We start from the raw sequence: 18,394 nt of genomic DNA on the forward strand, positions 1-18,394 counted from the left end.
GATCAGATCACAAAATGCAGGACAATTGTGTAGTATCTACCACGCCACTGAGACTCATAGCCTAGTCAAATCTGCACGTTAGTAACCATTACAAGTCAGCACCCTGAATTCAGACTCGGAGCTTACTACACTGTGAGGAAATACATTTCTAGTTGTGAGAGCCACCCACTTGTGGCACTACTGTTACAGCAGCATGCAATAACTAAGACGCCTTTTATCTGGATGATAAAGATGTCTTCTGCTAATTTTCAGTTGTTGGTGCTACAGTTTTCCTATCTTTTTGCTTTATTTGTGTTGTTTTTGGTTAATTCTATTTCAGTTTTAAATCAAGAATGGATAACAATTTTATTGACCTCTTTTTGGGGGATCTGAGATGGTATGATTTTTGTTCTTTAATCCGGAAATTCATCAAAAGAATTTATAACATCTCAATAGATGGTTTTTACATTTAAGTTCTTGTAATGTTAGTGTATATCATCAAACTTCCTATTTTAAAATAAATCACCAATGTGTGAATTATAGTGGAGATAAAGAGTGAAGCATATGACCTCATTTCCCCCAAGGACGTTGATTTCTGAGCAAGTGCCATAAAGGTGAAGGATGAATTTAGAATTCATTCAATGCCGCAGTTTGCAGTAGTAATAGTATCGACCAGCACAGGCTCCCAGGGGTAGACTCAGCTGGGATGAACAGAAGTAGTGACTGATTCCTGAACTATGTTCCTCCTGCATTCTTGAGGAAATCAGTAAGAGGAGAAAGGTAATCCACGAGCCTCCCCTTCCCTTGCCCTGCTGGAGCATTGGGGTACAGTTGGAGTAGTGAATATGTGTGTTTGGGTACAAGAGAAGTTAAGTCCAATGGTAGGCTATAGATAGCATCATAAATAAGATAGCCTGTTCTAGGAACGGAGATGCATCAAGCAGGTTCGTGGTTGCAAGTAAGAGAAGCTGATGAGTAACTATTAAAGACACTTATTAGAAAGGACACTGGGTAATTCCTAGTCTCTACAGACATCTCCTGGTGGCTGTGAGGGCTTCTCCTGCTCCACACACCTGCATCCTCTAAGCGTGGACCACGTCTTAGCTCATCACTCCTATGCATCCACTCCCCACATATTGATGTGGTTGGGTTCCCAAAACAGCACCATTATGCAAAAATCAGCGTTACTTGGAAATGAGGGATAACCACAAGATCACAAAATCAAGGTTGACCACATCATTATATAACTGCCAGATTACATCACTACATAACTGCCAAACCACTGGGAATTATGACCCAGCCAAACTGACACAACTTTAGGAAACACAAGATACGTTTCTCACTGTTGTTGTAAATATGAAAAGTCAGATAATAAACACAGGCAGTGAAACGCTTGCCTTGAAGCCCAGATAAGTTTCCCACTACTGTTGTAACTATGAAAAGTCAGATACCATGATAGTTTCTGGTGAGTAGCTGGTGTACTTTAGCCCGTGTTTTAGATGGTAGCATTTACTTCCAATTGTTTCCTATTTACATTTTACCTTTGAGTCGTTTTTTAACCATTTCTAGCCCACTAAAACCAATCTTCCTTATTTTCCAGGGTACTGTAGAGAACATACACATATTTTCTATCATTCCATAGTATTTCTGGAAGAATGGCCATGAGACTCATTCTCTATCTTGATATACTCTCTCCTATGAAGCCTTTTTCCTTCTACTGAGGCATGGTGCAGATCTAGAACAGAATAACTGTAACAGGTTGAGTCACAGAACTTCACCTACTTTTTCTATCCTTAAGTAAGTGGATATGAAATGTTCCACGAAACAAAAGAAACATTAATGCTCAAAAGTAATGCACAAAATGTTATCAATTTTATATATATATATATCAGGGCTTTTAAAAAATATGAGGGTAAATAACAGAAATGTGGGTGAAGGGAAACAATGGACAGTATAAGATACGAAATAATAATATATAACTGATCAAGGATTCACAAGGGTGGGTGGATAAGGGGAGGGAGGGGAAAAAGAGGAGTTGATACCAAGGGCTCAAGTAGGAAATGTTTTGGAAATGATGATGGCAACATATGTACAAATATGGTTGATACAACTGATGTATGGAAGTTATAAAAGCTGTAGAAGTCCCCAATAAATGACTTTTAAAAAGTATGCCTCTTTGCCCGGGTCTGAATTTGTTGCTGTGGTAGCCTGGGTATTCCTGTGATGATGTAAGATAAGTCACAGTATTTCAAATATCAGCAGGGTCACCCATGGCAGACAGGTCTCAGCAGCTCCTCTAGACTAAAACAGACTAGGAATGAAGGTGTGGCATTCTACTTAAAAAAAATTAACCAACGATAACCTTATGGATCAGAACAGACTACTTGTACAATAGTGGAACCTCAGCCCCAAAGTTGGAAGGCAATGAGCAATGGCTTCAAGCAAGCCAGCAACCACGAGGACTGGGGTCAGACCATGCAGCCTTGCCCTCTGTTACACGTGAGAATTGCCAAGACTTGGAGCCAACTCGACAGCAACTTACGACAATATTGTCGCTAGAAATGTCAGCTTTTTCCATACATATATAATCTATCCTGAAGGCATAAAACTGATATATTCTACTCATGAAGAATATACAGAAAAGCAAGCATGGAAAAGCAGCTCAGTCATTTGGAAACTATATGAAAATTGCAACTATCATTTTCCAGAGCTACAAGACCACAAGCTGTAGATCCTCTGTGACCATTTTGCATTGTTATCAGATACGACTGCTGAAATACAAATGTTACCCTTTAGCAAATGTTATTATCCTCTACAGAGACAACACAAGCAACCCCTCCAGTGCTATGCAATAAATGTGGTGCTGAACGAAGACAAAGCATGATGTCTCACGACTTCCTCTATGTTTTCCTCTGTAGCATGGGTGTGTCTACACACAGCTGGAGCACAGCCAGGCACACCTCGCAAATGCTGTATTTCTGTCACCACTTGTAGCAAGCACGTACATGAAAACCTCTGGACTTCTATCTGTCGTACTATAATGTGACAAGTCTCAGAAAGCATGGGTGCTAGGAGCAAATGAGCTACTGAGGGTTGGGGGTGGGGGGTGGATCTCCAGCTCACCCATCTGTCAGCCAGCTACCCTGCTGACCCCTTCCAATAATACTGCCTTTACATTTTATTTTACTGTGAGGCGTCCTGCTCTTACATTTACAGATTAATTCATTCTTCACATGGGTTCTTCACAGAGATTATTTGAGGGTTGATATTCTGCATTAAAATTAAAAGATTATTTAGAAAAAGCAACCTTTAAATAAATAAAGAATGGATGAGGTAATTACATGAAATTCAAAGCAGAAGCCAAAGTATAATGTACAGGGTAAGGAATGGGCCGTTAGCAAAATACTGAGAAAAAAAGATCAGTAAACAGTATTAAGGATATGATAAAAAAGAATTGTATGATTTCAATCATTCAAGTATTTACTGAGTGTTTATTATATGCCAGCAAATGACTTATCTCTGGAAAAAGGAAAAAGTTTACCAATAAATGCCAGAGAGGATGGCAATGCACCCAGGACCCCGAACGCCAGAGGCTGCAATGGGGGATGCAGCTGGCTGGCCAATCGGGGCACGATCGAAACTTTGGGGCTGTGGAGCGACTGGTGAGCTTCTGAGAGGCTAGCTCTAGAAACTAACAGAAAAAACAACGGCTTTCATTAAAAGCTCTGACAATTTACTTAGAATGAAAACATTTCAAAAGGAAAAAAGTATACCAAATGGAAATTAGTCATTACCATTTTTTTTACTTATAGAGACATTAGTTACTTTGTGGATTTGGTTTATACATGAAGTGTTAAGCAAAGACTTAATTAAGACAAGGAAGGAATATGGCCGTAACTTATCAACTTTTATCATTTGTAGACTCCAGTTCAAAACTACCTGTAGCTTCATGGGAGAAATATGAGGCAGTGTTTCCTGAACGACGTACAGTCTTGGAACTCAGTGGAGCAGCTCAACTGTCACGGAATCAGAATCAACATGACTGGCAGTGAGCTTGTTGTTTTGGTTTGGTTTGGTTTTTACACATAACCAATTTATATTGTTCATCCTCCTTTTAAAAAATGTATTTCAGGACTTTTTCCTCGGAGGGTAAATCCTTTGGGAACAGACTGCTGCATGGTTCTCCATGAAGCGATGGGTGGCTTTGAACTGGAGCCTACAAACAACATACTTCACTAGACCACTTTCCTTTTGCTCAGCAGCCTGATCATCAAGCCTCTTATTTAGTAGTTTTGTTAGTACTTATACATTTTCAAAGTAGATGCTGAGTACTGCACACCACCTACTTCTGATGCAGAATAATTTACACACAATACACACAGCTTCAAGGTTCATTAACATAAAGCTAACAGCAAGGAAGAACATCACAAACACACAACCATGAAGTCAATTCTGACTCATGGAGACCCCTACAGGACAGAGTAGAAATACCACACTTGGTTTCTAAGATTGTAAATCTTTACTCAGCGGACTGTCACGTCTTTCTCCATGGAGAGTGTGGTGGGTTCAAACCACTGACCTTCAGGTTTGCAGCCCAGGAACTTAATGACTGTGCCATCAGAGGGACAAACAAGGAAAAGAGGGCTGTAACACCAGAAACATGGTGGCCTGTAAATTCAGACCTCAATTTCGCTCTTTTAAGATTTCTCTTTTCTGGTGGATCTTTAGCTCTTTTTAGAAGCGGTTTAACTATGAAAGTGTACGACATGTGAAAATTACATCAAGAAAACTACTGGGATAAAAAAAATGAAAGAAAGAACCAAACTTGACCTATGTTACCACAGGTGAAGCAGGAAGAGCTTTTGCTTAGGGAGTATTGAGTTCATTTTAATGGTGGTGGAACAACTTGGAGAGGGATAACAATAATGGATGTGCAACACAAAAAGTATAATCGTCAGCAATGAATTATACATGTAGAAGGTGTTGAATTGGTGAATATTTCATTGTGTATATTTTTGACAAAATTTTAAAAATACATGAATAACAATGTAAAGTAAAAAAGAAAGTGTTCGAAAAACGATTGTGGTAAAGTTTTATACAAGTCTCCTTGATATGTTTCAACTACTGAATTGTATATGTGGATGAAGTACCAATAAAACATTTTTTAAATAAATAAAGATAAATCGAAGCCCCCTCAAATAAAACAATTTCCCTTTTTCTTAACAAATAGATCTATAAAAATAACAAGAAAGCCAAATGGTTGCATATGTGATACTGACCTGAGTTATAACGGCCAACTCAAAGATATTTAATTTATTTTCACTCAAAAAACATGTTTGTTTCACTGCTAATTCAAAAAGACAGAATATACTCTAAAGTAATCTAATGTAAAATAGGAAATAAGTATCTTATATTGAGTTTTATAAGATATCAAAGAGGTTGAAAGAGGGGCTCGCTATTAAATTCTTATATTTAAAAACTTACATAAGATGTCTCCTTTTCCAGTTTTATTCAGTGAAATAATTGTGACAAGAATTGGTATTTTCATCATGAAGTAAACAAAAAAGACAATGTGGGGCAGTTAAGAAGAAAACAAACAAGTAAATTTCAGACCCTTTTATAATCATATTCTGAAGAATTTCATTTAAGTTGTACCAAGTATTCATTTACTTTTAAAATGAGAGTAATTCTATGCCACTTAACTCTCAGCAAATATGGATGGATTACTTTTTTTGCTGACACACTAGCAACATTCTAGAAAGAACAGAGCAATAGGAGGCTTATGATCTTAGTGAAAGACTACTAAGTAGGCGAACCTTATTTGAAAATACAATCAGTGGGGCTTTCAAGCAGAACAAAGAATTCTTCAAATGAGTAATCACACCTTTTCGGATTAACATGACATTACAAACAGGAAAGGCAGGTTTTTGCCAGCTGCATCCGAATGATACCTGTACATTCTAGACAACAACTTACTCCTTCACAGTGAGGGAAACCGACCCTTACAAGAAACGTCTTGAATGTTATGCATTTACAAATCCACTATATCTTTCTTGAGTATTTTTAACATGATAGATTCCCAGTTCTCCTGGAGAACATAAATCAATATTAGTCTTTTAGTTTAGCCCCCTTAGGTTAAGGTATAGTAGGGCTTGGAGTTGGTGGTACCTTCCTCAGGCAAAATGGTAATGGCTTTCAGGGCAAGCACTGTGAGTCACTATCTGATGTTAAGGAACTAAGAGTTACCTCCCCCTTTGAGGTGAGGAAATTGTAAAGAAAATCCTCAGGCATCACATAAATGAGTGAAAATACAATAATCTAATGAGATATACAAAGACCTTTAGTTAGAACACTAAAAGAGAAGAACATACTCAATCTTTCCCCAAATGAAAGAATTAAGTCACATCTTGAATTTAAATATTGGGGGATTCTAAGGAGGAAGACACAATAGTAACATGTAACATACACTTGACACGGCCTTGATTGCTGAAAACAAAGATTAAAAGCACTCATAACAAAAACCATCACAACTGGGTCAATAAGCAACAAGATGAGTGGAAAAAAGAATGAAATTGTCAAAGATTTCATTTCACTGGGATCCACAATCTAACTCATAGGCTCACTCAAAAACCAAACTTACCACCATTGAGTCAATTCTGACTCATGTGACCCTCTAGGACAGGACAGAACAGGCTATGTTTAAAAATGCATACATCAATTGTATCAAGCACATTTGTACATATGTTGCCATCACCATTTCAAAACATTTTCTTCCTTTTTCTTCCTACGTGAGCCCTTGGTATCAGCTCCTTAAGACTATAACTCTCTTGGGTAGTAGAAGGAAGGCCACACCTTTCTCCAGAGGAGTAGGCTGGTGGTCTTGAACAGCTGACCTTGTAGCTCACGGCCCAATGCATAACCACTGTACCACCAGGGGTCCCTAATACTCATAGAAGCAAGAGTCACACAATATAGTATTGTATTGGGTAAATCTGCAGCACAAAACACCTTTAAAGTGCTTAAGCGCAAGCTAAGATACCACTTTGAGAATTAAAGTGCACCTGGCTCAAGCCATGGCATTTTCAAACACCTCATAAGCATGCCAAAACTGGACAATCAATACAGAAGACCAAAGAAAACTTACTATCTTGGAATTACAGTATTTCAAAGAATATTAAATATGCCATGGACTGTCAGCAGAACAAACCTATCCTGGACAAAGAACTCACGTGTCTCTTAGAAGTGAAGGTGGTGATGCTCTGTCGCACATGCTTTAGACATGTTATTCAGAGGGACCAGCTCCGAGAGAGGGACATCATGCTTGATAGAGGGTAAGCAAAAAAGAAGACCCCTAACAAGATGGATGGACAAAGTGGCTGCAACAGTGAGCAAACATAAGAATGACTGAAATGGCAAAAGGCCGGGCAGGCAGTGCTTCATTCTTTGTATACGGGGATGCCATGAGCTGAAGCTGACCTACCAACAACTACCTGGAAGAGTACAACAACAACAATAACAAGAAGAATCACTTCTGTGGGTTTCCATCTATAAACAACCTGAACTTAATCACAAATAGAATTCTTTAAAGAATATGATTGAGCCAACTGACAGAATGTGAACAGGATCTGGGCTGAGATGGCAGTAACACAGCCGCGGGAGTTTCTTCGCTCGGTAGCCTTGGGGCGCAGCTGTGCTCTCTCACAGCCAGGACACTGTGTGTCAGAATCAATTCCACAGAAGAGAGGGTTGGTTTTTGACAATCACCATGTAATGCAGGGTCTTTGTAGGTAATATACAGTAAAATATTTTGAAGGTAATGAGGGCTCAGGCTTATAACTTAGTCCAAATGGTCCAGTAAGAGTGAGAGAAAAATCATGATAAACACCTACATGGTAAAGTGTTAGCAATCGCATCTGTGAGAGGGATGCAGGAGTTCTCTGTATTGTTCTTGCAACTCTTCATCAGTCAGAAATGGTTTTCAAATAAAAAGGTTGTTTGATTTTTAATCTCCCATCCTAAAACTTGGCAACAGACATTGATGACAGCTGCACAACATGATAAATATAGTTAGTGTTACTGAATTTTGCTTGTGAGAGCTGTTAAATTCACAAACATGGGGCTACACCCACCACACCAAATCCTCGCCCCCCCCCACACACACACAGACCTTCTAAAACTATCATATAAGGGGGGCTTCAAAAAGTTTCTGGGAAAATTCTACTTTGTCTTAGTTCCATTTTTCCATGGACTTTAATCCCTTACCCTCCCTTAAACTCTTCCGTTCCCACTCAATAAAGCTCTCTTGGTTCCCTGAAACGGGTTCCGCATTCCCTTCTTTTCATCCTTGTCTCAATTCAGTCTTTTCTTCAGGGAGCAGTAGAGGGACAAATTTAGGTGGGGAAATTGCATGTATTCTACATCAAGAATCTTCATTCCATATCATACAACGAAATACAGGGTTCCACAGACTACAGTGATTTCATTAAACAGTATGATGAGTTTTCCCTTAAAACCCTTGACGAAACCGTTCCATTTAGTACATACAAGTGAATACACGCTTACCTTGCTTACTGGGTACTCAAGAGTTTACATGTGAAAAGAGGTTTTGTTCTGTAGGAAGGTACTGTGGGGCTGGGAGAGACAGATGTCTACCATACCTATGAGCAGAATCTTTGATTGTGGTTTAAAAAAAAGTGAAACTGTTCTATTCAGACCAGTAAGTAAGCAAAATAAGCCCATGCTTACCTTGCTTACTAGGTAAGCTGACACTGCTAGTGATGATCCTATAAAATAATAGGATCAGTAATACTAGTAATTACTGGTAGTGTCGGTGCTTTACATGTACTAACCCATTTAACCCTCAGAGCAAACCTATGAACTGCAGATGATAATAGGAGTAGCTAGAGTACCTGTCATGTGCTAGGCACAGAGCACTGCATGTTTGCACACAGGTGCAACTCGCTCAGCCCTCATATCAACTCAAGGAGGTACGTGTTATCATTTCTCCTGCTTAACAAGGTGGTAAGACCTACGGGCTCAATAACTTCCCCAAAGCGCAGACAGTGGTCGGCCAAGCCAGGATTTGCCTGCTTTACAATTCAAGCTCCAGAACGTTCCCACACTGTACTGGGGGAGCTAGACTTCATCTTTGTGATCTAGTGCTGCTGTCACACAAAGTAACATAAATGACTGGCTTTAACAAATCAGAAATTTTCTCACTGTTTTAAGAGACTCAAGTCTGTCTCACTGGCTCTCTGTCTCTCTCTCTCTCCCCTCTTCCCCTTCCTTCCCTCCTGCCCCCCTTTCTCCCCCTCCCTCTCTCAGCTTCTTCTCCAGAGTGACCTTCATTTAGCCTATCTCTGCTTCATTCAATTGTTTGTTTAATCTTTTTTTATATCTTAAAAGAGGCTGAGGATACACCCTGCATGAATCCTGTCTCATTAACGTAATAAAAGACAAGATCTTTCTGAATGGGATTATAACCAGTGGCATAGAGAATAGCATTTAAAACAGATTTGGGGGCACACAATTTAATCCCTAACAGTATCTGAAGCCAGAGGAAGTGCTCTCAAAATGTGGGGAAGGACCTTTATGATGGCTGCACATGACTGGTATCATGAATCTCGCGGAGTTGCACATGTGGACAAGGGTGGCTTGGCAAATGTGGCATTGTCTGCATTTTATGGCAATATGAAACAAGTCTCTACATCAGAGCCAAAGGACTCAGCTGAATTTATCACAGATTTTAAAGCTCCCTAAAGCAGTGGTTCTCACCCTTCTTAATGCCGCGAACCTTGAATACAGTTCCTCATGTGTGGTGACCCCCCTCCCACCCATAAAATTATCTTAGTTGCTACTTCATAGCTGTAATTGTGCTACTATTATGAATGGGGCGACCCATGTGAAAGGGTCATTCGACACCCCTCCCCAAGGGGTCATGACTCACAGGTTGAGAACCCTGCCCTAAAGGATTCTGCCAGAAATCTTGACTCTTAGGAGAACTAGAGGGTCATAGAACAGGGCTCCTAAGAACCAAGCGGTGTCCACACCATACCTCAAATCACAGATCCCAGCTTGAACATTCATTTCCACTAGAAGACACGCAAATATTCCATCTGCCACTCCATGAGGACTTGATACTGCTGCTCAGTGCTCAAGAGCCCATCCAAGACAGACTCAGAAGAAAGGCATGGGGATCTACTTCTAAAAATTAGAAAAGGTCTACTCTATGGGTCATAACAGAATATTATCAGTGTTGGATACAGTGTTGGAAGGCAAGTCCCCAGGTTAGAAGGCACTAAAAATACACAGTAGCCGAAAAAATGAACTTGACTATGTCTGTAGCGACCATGAATATGACACAGGATTGGACAATGTTTTATTCTACTGTACACAAGATCACTATTAGTTGGTACTGACTTGATGGCAATTGACAACAACATTAAAACAAACAAAGAAAAATTAGAGTTCATGTAAGGAGTCTCAGTCACTTGGATGAGGGAGGCCAAGATGATCAACCCAAACCAGGTGTTCACAAAAAGACAGACAATAATAGCCACAAAAAAAGGCATGAGAATTTTCACGAAAATACAATTAGAGCAACAACAACAAAAAAAGGTTTTGAAAACTAAATAGCAACATTTCTGAAATTAAAATTTCAACAGACTTAATGTAAAAGGGCGCAGTCACTGCTAAGAACACATTCTGTGTTCTGGATCAGAGAGTATACATACAATTATCAGAAAGGTGAAAGACAAAGTCAAAGCAAACAACTAGAACATAAAGGAAGGCAGTAGAAGAGAAAGAGTAAGAAAGGGAGGTGGGGAGGCAGTGCTGGACGCCGCGGGGAGAAAACAAATGAAAACCGTTCTGAGTTGAAAGAAGCCATCACTCGAGATGGAAAGGGCTCACTACACGCTCAGGCAGCACTAAGGAGGGGAAAGACCCAAGCCTAGGCTTGTAACATATTGAAACTAAGAACCGAAGCCATCTAGAACCACACATCTCACTATCCGCAGTAACATGACTTTGCGAATGCATGACTTTACTATTTCAGGAAACTCTTCCAGGAAAATGCCCTTACAGGTCATTTTATCTTTTGTTTCAAAAAATTCTGAAAATCCACTTATCTCTTTAATAGGCAGCTCAACTAATCCTTATTAGAGTAAATATTCCTTTCTCAGACCAGTCTTCAGATTCTTTAGCACAGACTTTGTCTTATTCGAAGTCTCTGCATTCCCTGCCTTTCATCACTCCCCCAAACCTTTGCCCTCCTCCCTCAGCTAAAACTCTCTGCTGAGGTTGAGGGCTCTGAGATAAACGAGAAACTCAGCTTTGCTTTAACTAAAAGCTACTCGGTAGTCTTCTCAGGGAGCCCGAATCTCTTAGAAAAGAACATATAGTCATTCCAGCAAATTGAACAGAGTAGTTACAGAGGAAAAACAATCATATTAGCATCAGATTTTTCCCCAGCTCTAACAGTGAAAACATGAGCACACACGTGTCAGAGCAAACAAAAATCCTTCTCTGGACATGCACGGACTAAGAAACTACTTAACCAATAAATCCAACCTTAGGAAACAGTTGAGGATGTGCTCCGACTAGACGCAGATCTCTGAGATATGAGAGACAAGTGAGGAGAAACGTTGAGCTGTAAATGGGTGAAGCAAGTATGACCAGAAGAAGGGCTGGTGACACGGTGGTTAAAGTGCTCAAATGCCCACAAACAGGTCCCCTAACCACCCAATGGAAGAAACGGTGGCGGTCTGTTTCCCGAAGAGCTACAGCTTCGGAAACCCCATGAGAGCAGCTTTCCGCCATACTGTGTTGCGTCACTATGACTTGGAATTGACTCAGTGGCAGTAGGACTCGACTAAGAATTTCTAATTTAGTAAGAAAACGAGACACACAATCAGGAAACCTTCGTAGTTGAGGAAAAAATTAATCTCAGGAAACTTTGGGTAAAGAGGCGTGGGCCTACAGTGGGAAAAGTAGGAAATGGGTTGAATGAGGAAGGAGGAATATTGATTAATTTTTATGTGGCGATTCAGAAATTTTCATTATAGCTTGTCTGAAAGGTTCAAGTGGAAAATACCACTAGTGGGACGGGAAAGAAGTTGACTTCCATGTCCATGTTAAGAATGGCAGAGAGATTAGGAGAAATCAGTGCATGGAACAAAGGAAAGTAGAAAAGAGGGAGAAATAATAAAATAGAGGGGGCTTCAAAGATTTAGTGGAGCCCTGGTAGTGAAGTGGGGTATGAGTTGGGCTGCTAAGGGTCAGCAGTTCAAAACCACCAGCTGCTCCTTAGGAGAAACATGTGACTTTTTAATCTTGTTACTTAGTCTCAGAAACCCACAGGGAATAGTTCTCCTCTATCCTGTAGGATCACACTGAGTCAGAATCAACTCAATGGCCAACTCCGACATGCATGTTATTCATGGTTTGTTATGATCCATAGTCCAATGCCTTTGCATAATCAATAAAACACAAACATCTTTCTGATATTCTCTGCTTTCAGCCAAGGTCCACCTGATGACGTCAGCAATGATGTTACTTGCTTATGTCCTCCTCTGACGCGAGCTTGAATGTCTGGCAGCTCCCTGTTGAAGTACTGCAGCAACCACTATAGCAGTTGACTTGCATGTCATGTTAATATTTCTTCTGGCAGCTTATGTATAGTCAACGATCTTCACTAACAACATAATTCAAATGAATCAATTCTTCTGTTTCCCTTATTAATTGTCTAGATGTTGCAGGCATATAAGGTGACCAAAAACATCATGGCTTGCTTGCATCAGGTGCATCTTAGTTCTCATTTCTTCACTTTTTAACATGGCAAAAATATACTTTAAAAACCATCAATCACACACACACACAGAAACCAATCTCTCACTTATGTAAAAAGGCAAATATTAAAATAGACCTGTTGTAGTTATATAATCAGGTGTCAATTGGGGACTTTAGAGGATTAAGAGTGAAGGGGTGGAGTCTAGTCTGTCAATCAGGTCATAGTCAATGAGCCCTCTGGGTGGGCATGGCCTTCTCTAGAGAATTCTGGGAACTCCTACTTTTCAGGTAGGAGTGTCTCTCTCTCTCTCTCTCTCTCTCTCTCTCTCTCTCTCTCTCTCTCTCTCTCTCTCTCTCTCTCCCTTCACTCCCTTCACTCCCTTGAGATTCTCGACTGACAAGGCTCGCTCCCTGTGAGACATTTCTGAAGAGAAGTCACATGGACCTACCCTGATGAACCCTTGGGAGCTGCAGAAGCCACATGGAGACCACGCCAGCACTGAGATGCTTACAATGCCACTGGATCAACAAGACTTCCCACCCACTGGGCTGTGATCTTCCTGTATTCAGCATCATTGCATATGTTTAGTGAGTCTAAAGAGGACTTTATGGATTGGTATAACACACATGGGCTAATACTGGACTTATGGACTTGATCTGGGCTGGGCTGGGATGCATTCTCAAAATGCAATCGCTCTTATACATAAAACCCTTTCTTATACAATACGCATGTCTATGAATTTGTGTCTCTAGTCTATCCAGACTAACACAAGCCTTAAGTCCCAGGAGTGGAGGAAAGAAGGAAGGAAGAGATAGCATTGCTTATGGAGTCCTGAGGTCCAGATTATGATGAAGGGGGAAAAATACAGAATGGTAAAAGTTGTGTAGCCAATTATTTTAATTACTGTCAATAAGTTGTACACGTGTAAAACGGTGATCTGGTAAAATCTGAGGTATAAATATGTTTAAAACAGCAACCCCAAAAAAATCTTCTTTTAAGACTGTTGAATCAAAAAATGAGGAGCTGATGCCAGGGGCTTAGGTGGAGAGCAAATGTTTTGAGAATGATGAGGGCAATGTACAGATGTGCTTTACACAATTGATGCATGTATAGATTGTGATAAGAGTTGTATGAGCCCCTAATAAAATGATCCTTTTTAAAAGACTGTAGGCTCTGAAACCAAAAAAAAAAAAAGACTGTTGAAGCTGCTTATGGACAACCAAACATTTCATTACATTTAACTCTTTGGTGTGAAAGTTAAGTGTCATGGTTTGGGGGGACAATCAAATTAATTGACCAATAACATGTTTAGTAATGTTCCCATTCTACCTCCTAGTTCGACAAGGCATAGTGCTTGAGGTCTTAAAAGCTTTTGAATAGCTATCAAAGCATAACTATGGGAATGGAGAAAGGAAATACATGTGTGGCTAACTGGCTTTATGAGCAACTTCCTCCTTTACCATGAGATCAGAAGAAATGGATGATACCTGGCCACCATTCCTAAACATTTTGATCAACGACTCTACAGGAAAATCTTGAAAATGCCAAACAGAAATTCAAATTCTCATGGGATCCAGCATTTCTGGAGGAACCACTGAAACCATTGCCCTGAGATCATCTCTAAATCTTAAACCAAAAACATCCCTTGAAATCCTAAAACCAAGCAATAAGTTACCATAGGCAGGAAAGGTCTATTTATTTTAAGATTCTATGGGATCCAACTGGCAAAAGCAATTCAAAGATAGGAAATTTAAGGAACAGTGGGTTTAGGTTAATGAAGGAGGAACTATTCAGAAAAAGAAGGTGAAAATGCTCGCACCATTTGCATAATTCTGTCACGTAGGCAATGTCAGTGAACGATGCATGCAGAAACAACTGAATCTGGTGCACATTCTATGTAGAGTTTCAACACCAAAAAGTAAACATAAGTGCATAAATAATATTAAACAGACTTTATCATTTAAATCTATATGATGAATTATTTTATAAATGTTAACCACCAACTCCTAAATCACAAGATTTGAAAGCTAAGATTTTCCTTGTGGCATTTCTTAAAAGTTCATCCAGGGCTTTCAAGGAGTTTAATCAAAATATACACTGAAATGTCTGACAAGAGGCAGGAGAAATGTCTTTGCTCTTAAGCAACGTGAATAATGTGTGTTTAAGAGACAAAATACACAATGGATGTCAAAGACATTAACTGCAAAAAACCGTTTTTACATTGAATATAGGTTGGAGTATTTTAATAATTTATATTACTAAAATGAATTTAATTGGTGTCTCTTTACATTGTTTAATATAGCTTCTAAAAAACTATATGAAAGCTACATATGTGGCTCACACTACTTAGCACCCCACAGTCATTAAGTGGATTCTAACTTGTCGCGACCCCAGATATGGTTCCTGAGGCCGTACATCTTCAAGGAAGTAGAGAGCCTCATCTGCTGCCAAAGGAGTGGCTGTGGGGCTTGAACCTCTCGATCTTGAGGTCAGTGCTCAATGCTTACCCGCCAGTGCCACCAGGGCACCATGTTACTCAGTAGCCCTCCCCTTATCTGTGGTTTTGCTTTCTAAGATTTCAGAAACCAGCATTCACCCATGGCCCGAAAATGATAAACACAACATTCTAGAAATAAACAATTCCTCAGTGTTCAAGTGCACACCGATTGGAACAGCCCCGGATGGAAATCATTCCTTTGTCCCGTGTGTCCATGCTATATATGCCACTGCCTGGTTGCACTGAGGAGCTCATCAGCTATCAGATGGCCTTGTGTTATTGGCGTGCTTGTGTTAAAGTAGCTCTTATTTTAAATAATTTAATCCTTTTTAATAATTGCTCTATTTTGCTTTAGATCTAGTCTTGACTCTATTAACTTGGTGGGTGACCTGGACCTGACACTTAACCTCCCTGGCCCTAACTCTTCATCTGTAATTCCAGAGAGACCTAATACAAAGCCAGCCTTAATTTTAAGGGTGAAGGCATGGAGACTATTTCCTGCCCTCTGGTTCATTGCTCTTTTCTCTACACAAATATACCATGCTGAGATTCCAGATTTTATCTTCTCAGTGGGCCCACAGTACATCTCTAATCCAGGAATTGTCTTGCAAAATAAACATATGTCCCTCTTCTTTAGAGGAGTTGAGTGTGGATGGACCTAACACCTTCAGCTACCCCACCTCCCTCCTCCTCAGCAGGTAAAAAGGGTCTTCCCACTGCACATGTTCACTGGGAGACTTTGCAATACCCAAGGGGAGAGAGTCCTGGACACATTTGCGGAAGGAACAGAAGCTGAAGAGCTAGGGCAGGGCGGGACTTTAAGTTAGTTTATTCCAGTTCAGCTCCTCTGCTGACAATGTGCCTTTCCACCCCAGATCCACTGAATCAACATCTACATTTTTAACAAAATCCACTGGGGAGTCTTGGCTTGATGGCTGTGAGAAGCACCTGATAAATCCCCACTTAAAGGCTCTGTACTAGTAATGTAGACATAAGAATCACCTGTAACACACTGAGCACAGAAGTATCACCGGGGGATTTGTTAACTGTGAATTCAGATTCGGCAGACTTGGCATGCAAAGGCACATTCTCAGCAGGGGTCAAACCAAAGGCAGGTTGGAAACCCAGCTCTAGCCCAGTCTGTCTATCAAATACGTTCAGATTCTTCCTTTACCGTTATTTACAAAACAAATGACTAATACCTCCAATCCATGCCCCAGGCTGACTTGGAAGATCAAAGAAGACACCTCTGAAAGTTTTCTTTAAACCAGAAAACAAGGTGTAGATGATGAAGGTCTCATTCCCACCACCAAACACTAGACCCCACACAATCACAGATCAGCAACACTGAAAGCTGATCATCTGGGCACGTTCTGAAAATGTGCTAAATTTATTTCTTTTTCAAGAGGAAAAAAATAACGGTAGATTTCCTGCCGAAATGAAAGAGCATGAAGGCGAACAGGAAGAGTTTACATTTCTTTCGCACTCATTACGTGGGTGGACACAATGGCTTCCAGGGGCTCAAACACAACAGCAGTCTGAGAATGGAGCAGGACCAGGCGGGGGTTTCGTTCTGTTGGAACTGACTTGAGGGCTCCCTGCCGATCCAACAGTTATGTGCTCAACTGTTAACCAAAAAGTTGGCAGTCTGAACAAACCCAGGGGCTCCATGGAAGAACCAGTGCTTTCAAGTCAGTGTCTGGTGATCATTTAGGGAGCAGGCAGCCTCAATTTTCTTTAGCAAAGCAGCCGGTGGGTTTGAACTACTGACCTTGCAGTTAGCAATCCCATGCTTACCTGACCGTGCCACCAGGAAGAAAGACTTTCCAATCTAGTCCCATAAAGACCATAGCCTAGGAAAGCCTCTGAGGGAGTCTGTCATATGAGGCTGCTAGAAGTCAAAAATTGGCAAAACAGTATAGCGCTCTAGGAAAAGCTTAAACAGCCTTGACATGGGTGAAGCCCTTTTGCGCTGACAGAAGCCATTACGAACTGTAAGTGAACTAGCTATAAACTGTAAATGAACTCGCCGGTATTAGGGAGGCAGGCTGCGCTGACAAGCGCAACGGACTGAACCGAAGGAAATGGAGGCTCTGAAGGCTGGGAAGAACGATCAGAGCAGTCATTGTCCAATATCCTGCTTGCTTGCGAACCTGCACACTGCAGAAGTATGAAGACCTTTGGAAAATCAGACAGGCCACCGCTCAGTCTCCTCTCAAGAGGGCTGACGGTCCCTGCGCAGGAAATAAGACTTTTTCTTTTGAACTCGTTGGCGGTCGGGGTTGTTTTCTTTCTGGGAAAGGACAGTAGGCTACTTAACACTTAACAGCAACTTCTATCAAGCTTTGTTGTAAATTATTTTATCAGATTCAATCACAAGTCACAGTGTAGATGAAGAAACTAAGGCGTAGAGTAGCAGTTCTCAACCTGTGGGACACAAATGACTCTTTCACAGGGGTCGCCTGAGACCATCAGAAAACACATATTTCCAATGGTCTTAGGAACTGAGACACTGCTCCTCTATCCATCTTAAAGTGGGCCCACCCACATGCAGATAGGCCCACATACGAGTACCCGGCGTGAAGACTGTTACCCATGATACACCATGCTTCAAGAGAAAATTTCATTTATTTTTCATTAGAAATATTTCACAATATATAATGACATATTGCTTTGTGATTAATCATTAAGCGTTCGTTATGTTCCATTTATAGCAATGAAAATATATCCTGCATATCAAATATTTACATTGAGATTCATAACTACTAAAATTAGTTATGAAGTAGCAACAAAAACAACTTATGGGGGGGGGAGGGTCACCACAACATGAAGAACTGAAGTAAAGGGTCGTGGCATTAGAAGGTTGGGAACCACTGGTGTCAGGAGTAACTGGTCCAGTGTCTCAAACATGGTAAATATCAGACTCAGTATTTGAAGCCGGGCACTATGACACGTTACCCATGCTCTTAACTGTGCTTTCCCGCCTCTGGAGCCAGGGTGGCACAGCAAATTAGGCACTGGGGCTGGCAACCACAGCGTTGGCAGTGCAAATACACCAGTCGGTCCTCCGCAGGCACACGAGGCCGTCAGTGCTCACCAAGATCTCTAGCTCTGGAAACCCAAAGGAA

The 18,394-nt window shown here is 40.7% G+C and overlaps 1 protein-coding gene across 2 annotated transcripts in view; it reads right to left on the minus strand.

The window, feature by feature from the left end:
- EPB41L4A (erythrocyte membrane protein band 4.1 like 4A) overlaps positions 1-18,394 on the minus strand; it is a 273,865-nt gene that overhangs the window by 174,893 nt on the left and 80,578 nt on the right. The window lies entirely within an intron of this gene.

This window comes from Tenrec ecaudatus, chromosome 2 (assembly GCF_050624435.1).
Source record: "Tenrec ecaudatus isolate mTenEca1 chromosome 2, mTenEca1.hap1, whole genome shotgun sequence".
Classification (NCBI taxonomy): Eukaryota; Metazoa; Chordata; class Mammalia; order Afrosoricida; family Tenrecidae; genus Tenrec; species Tenrec ecaudatus.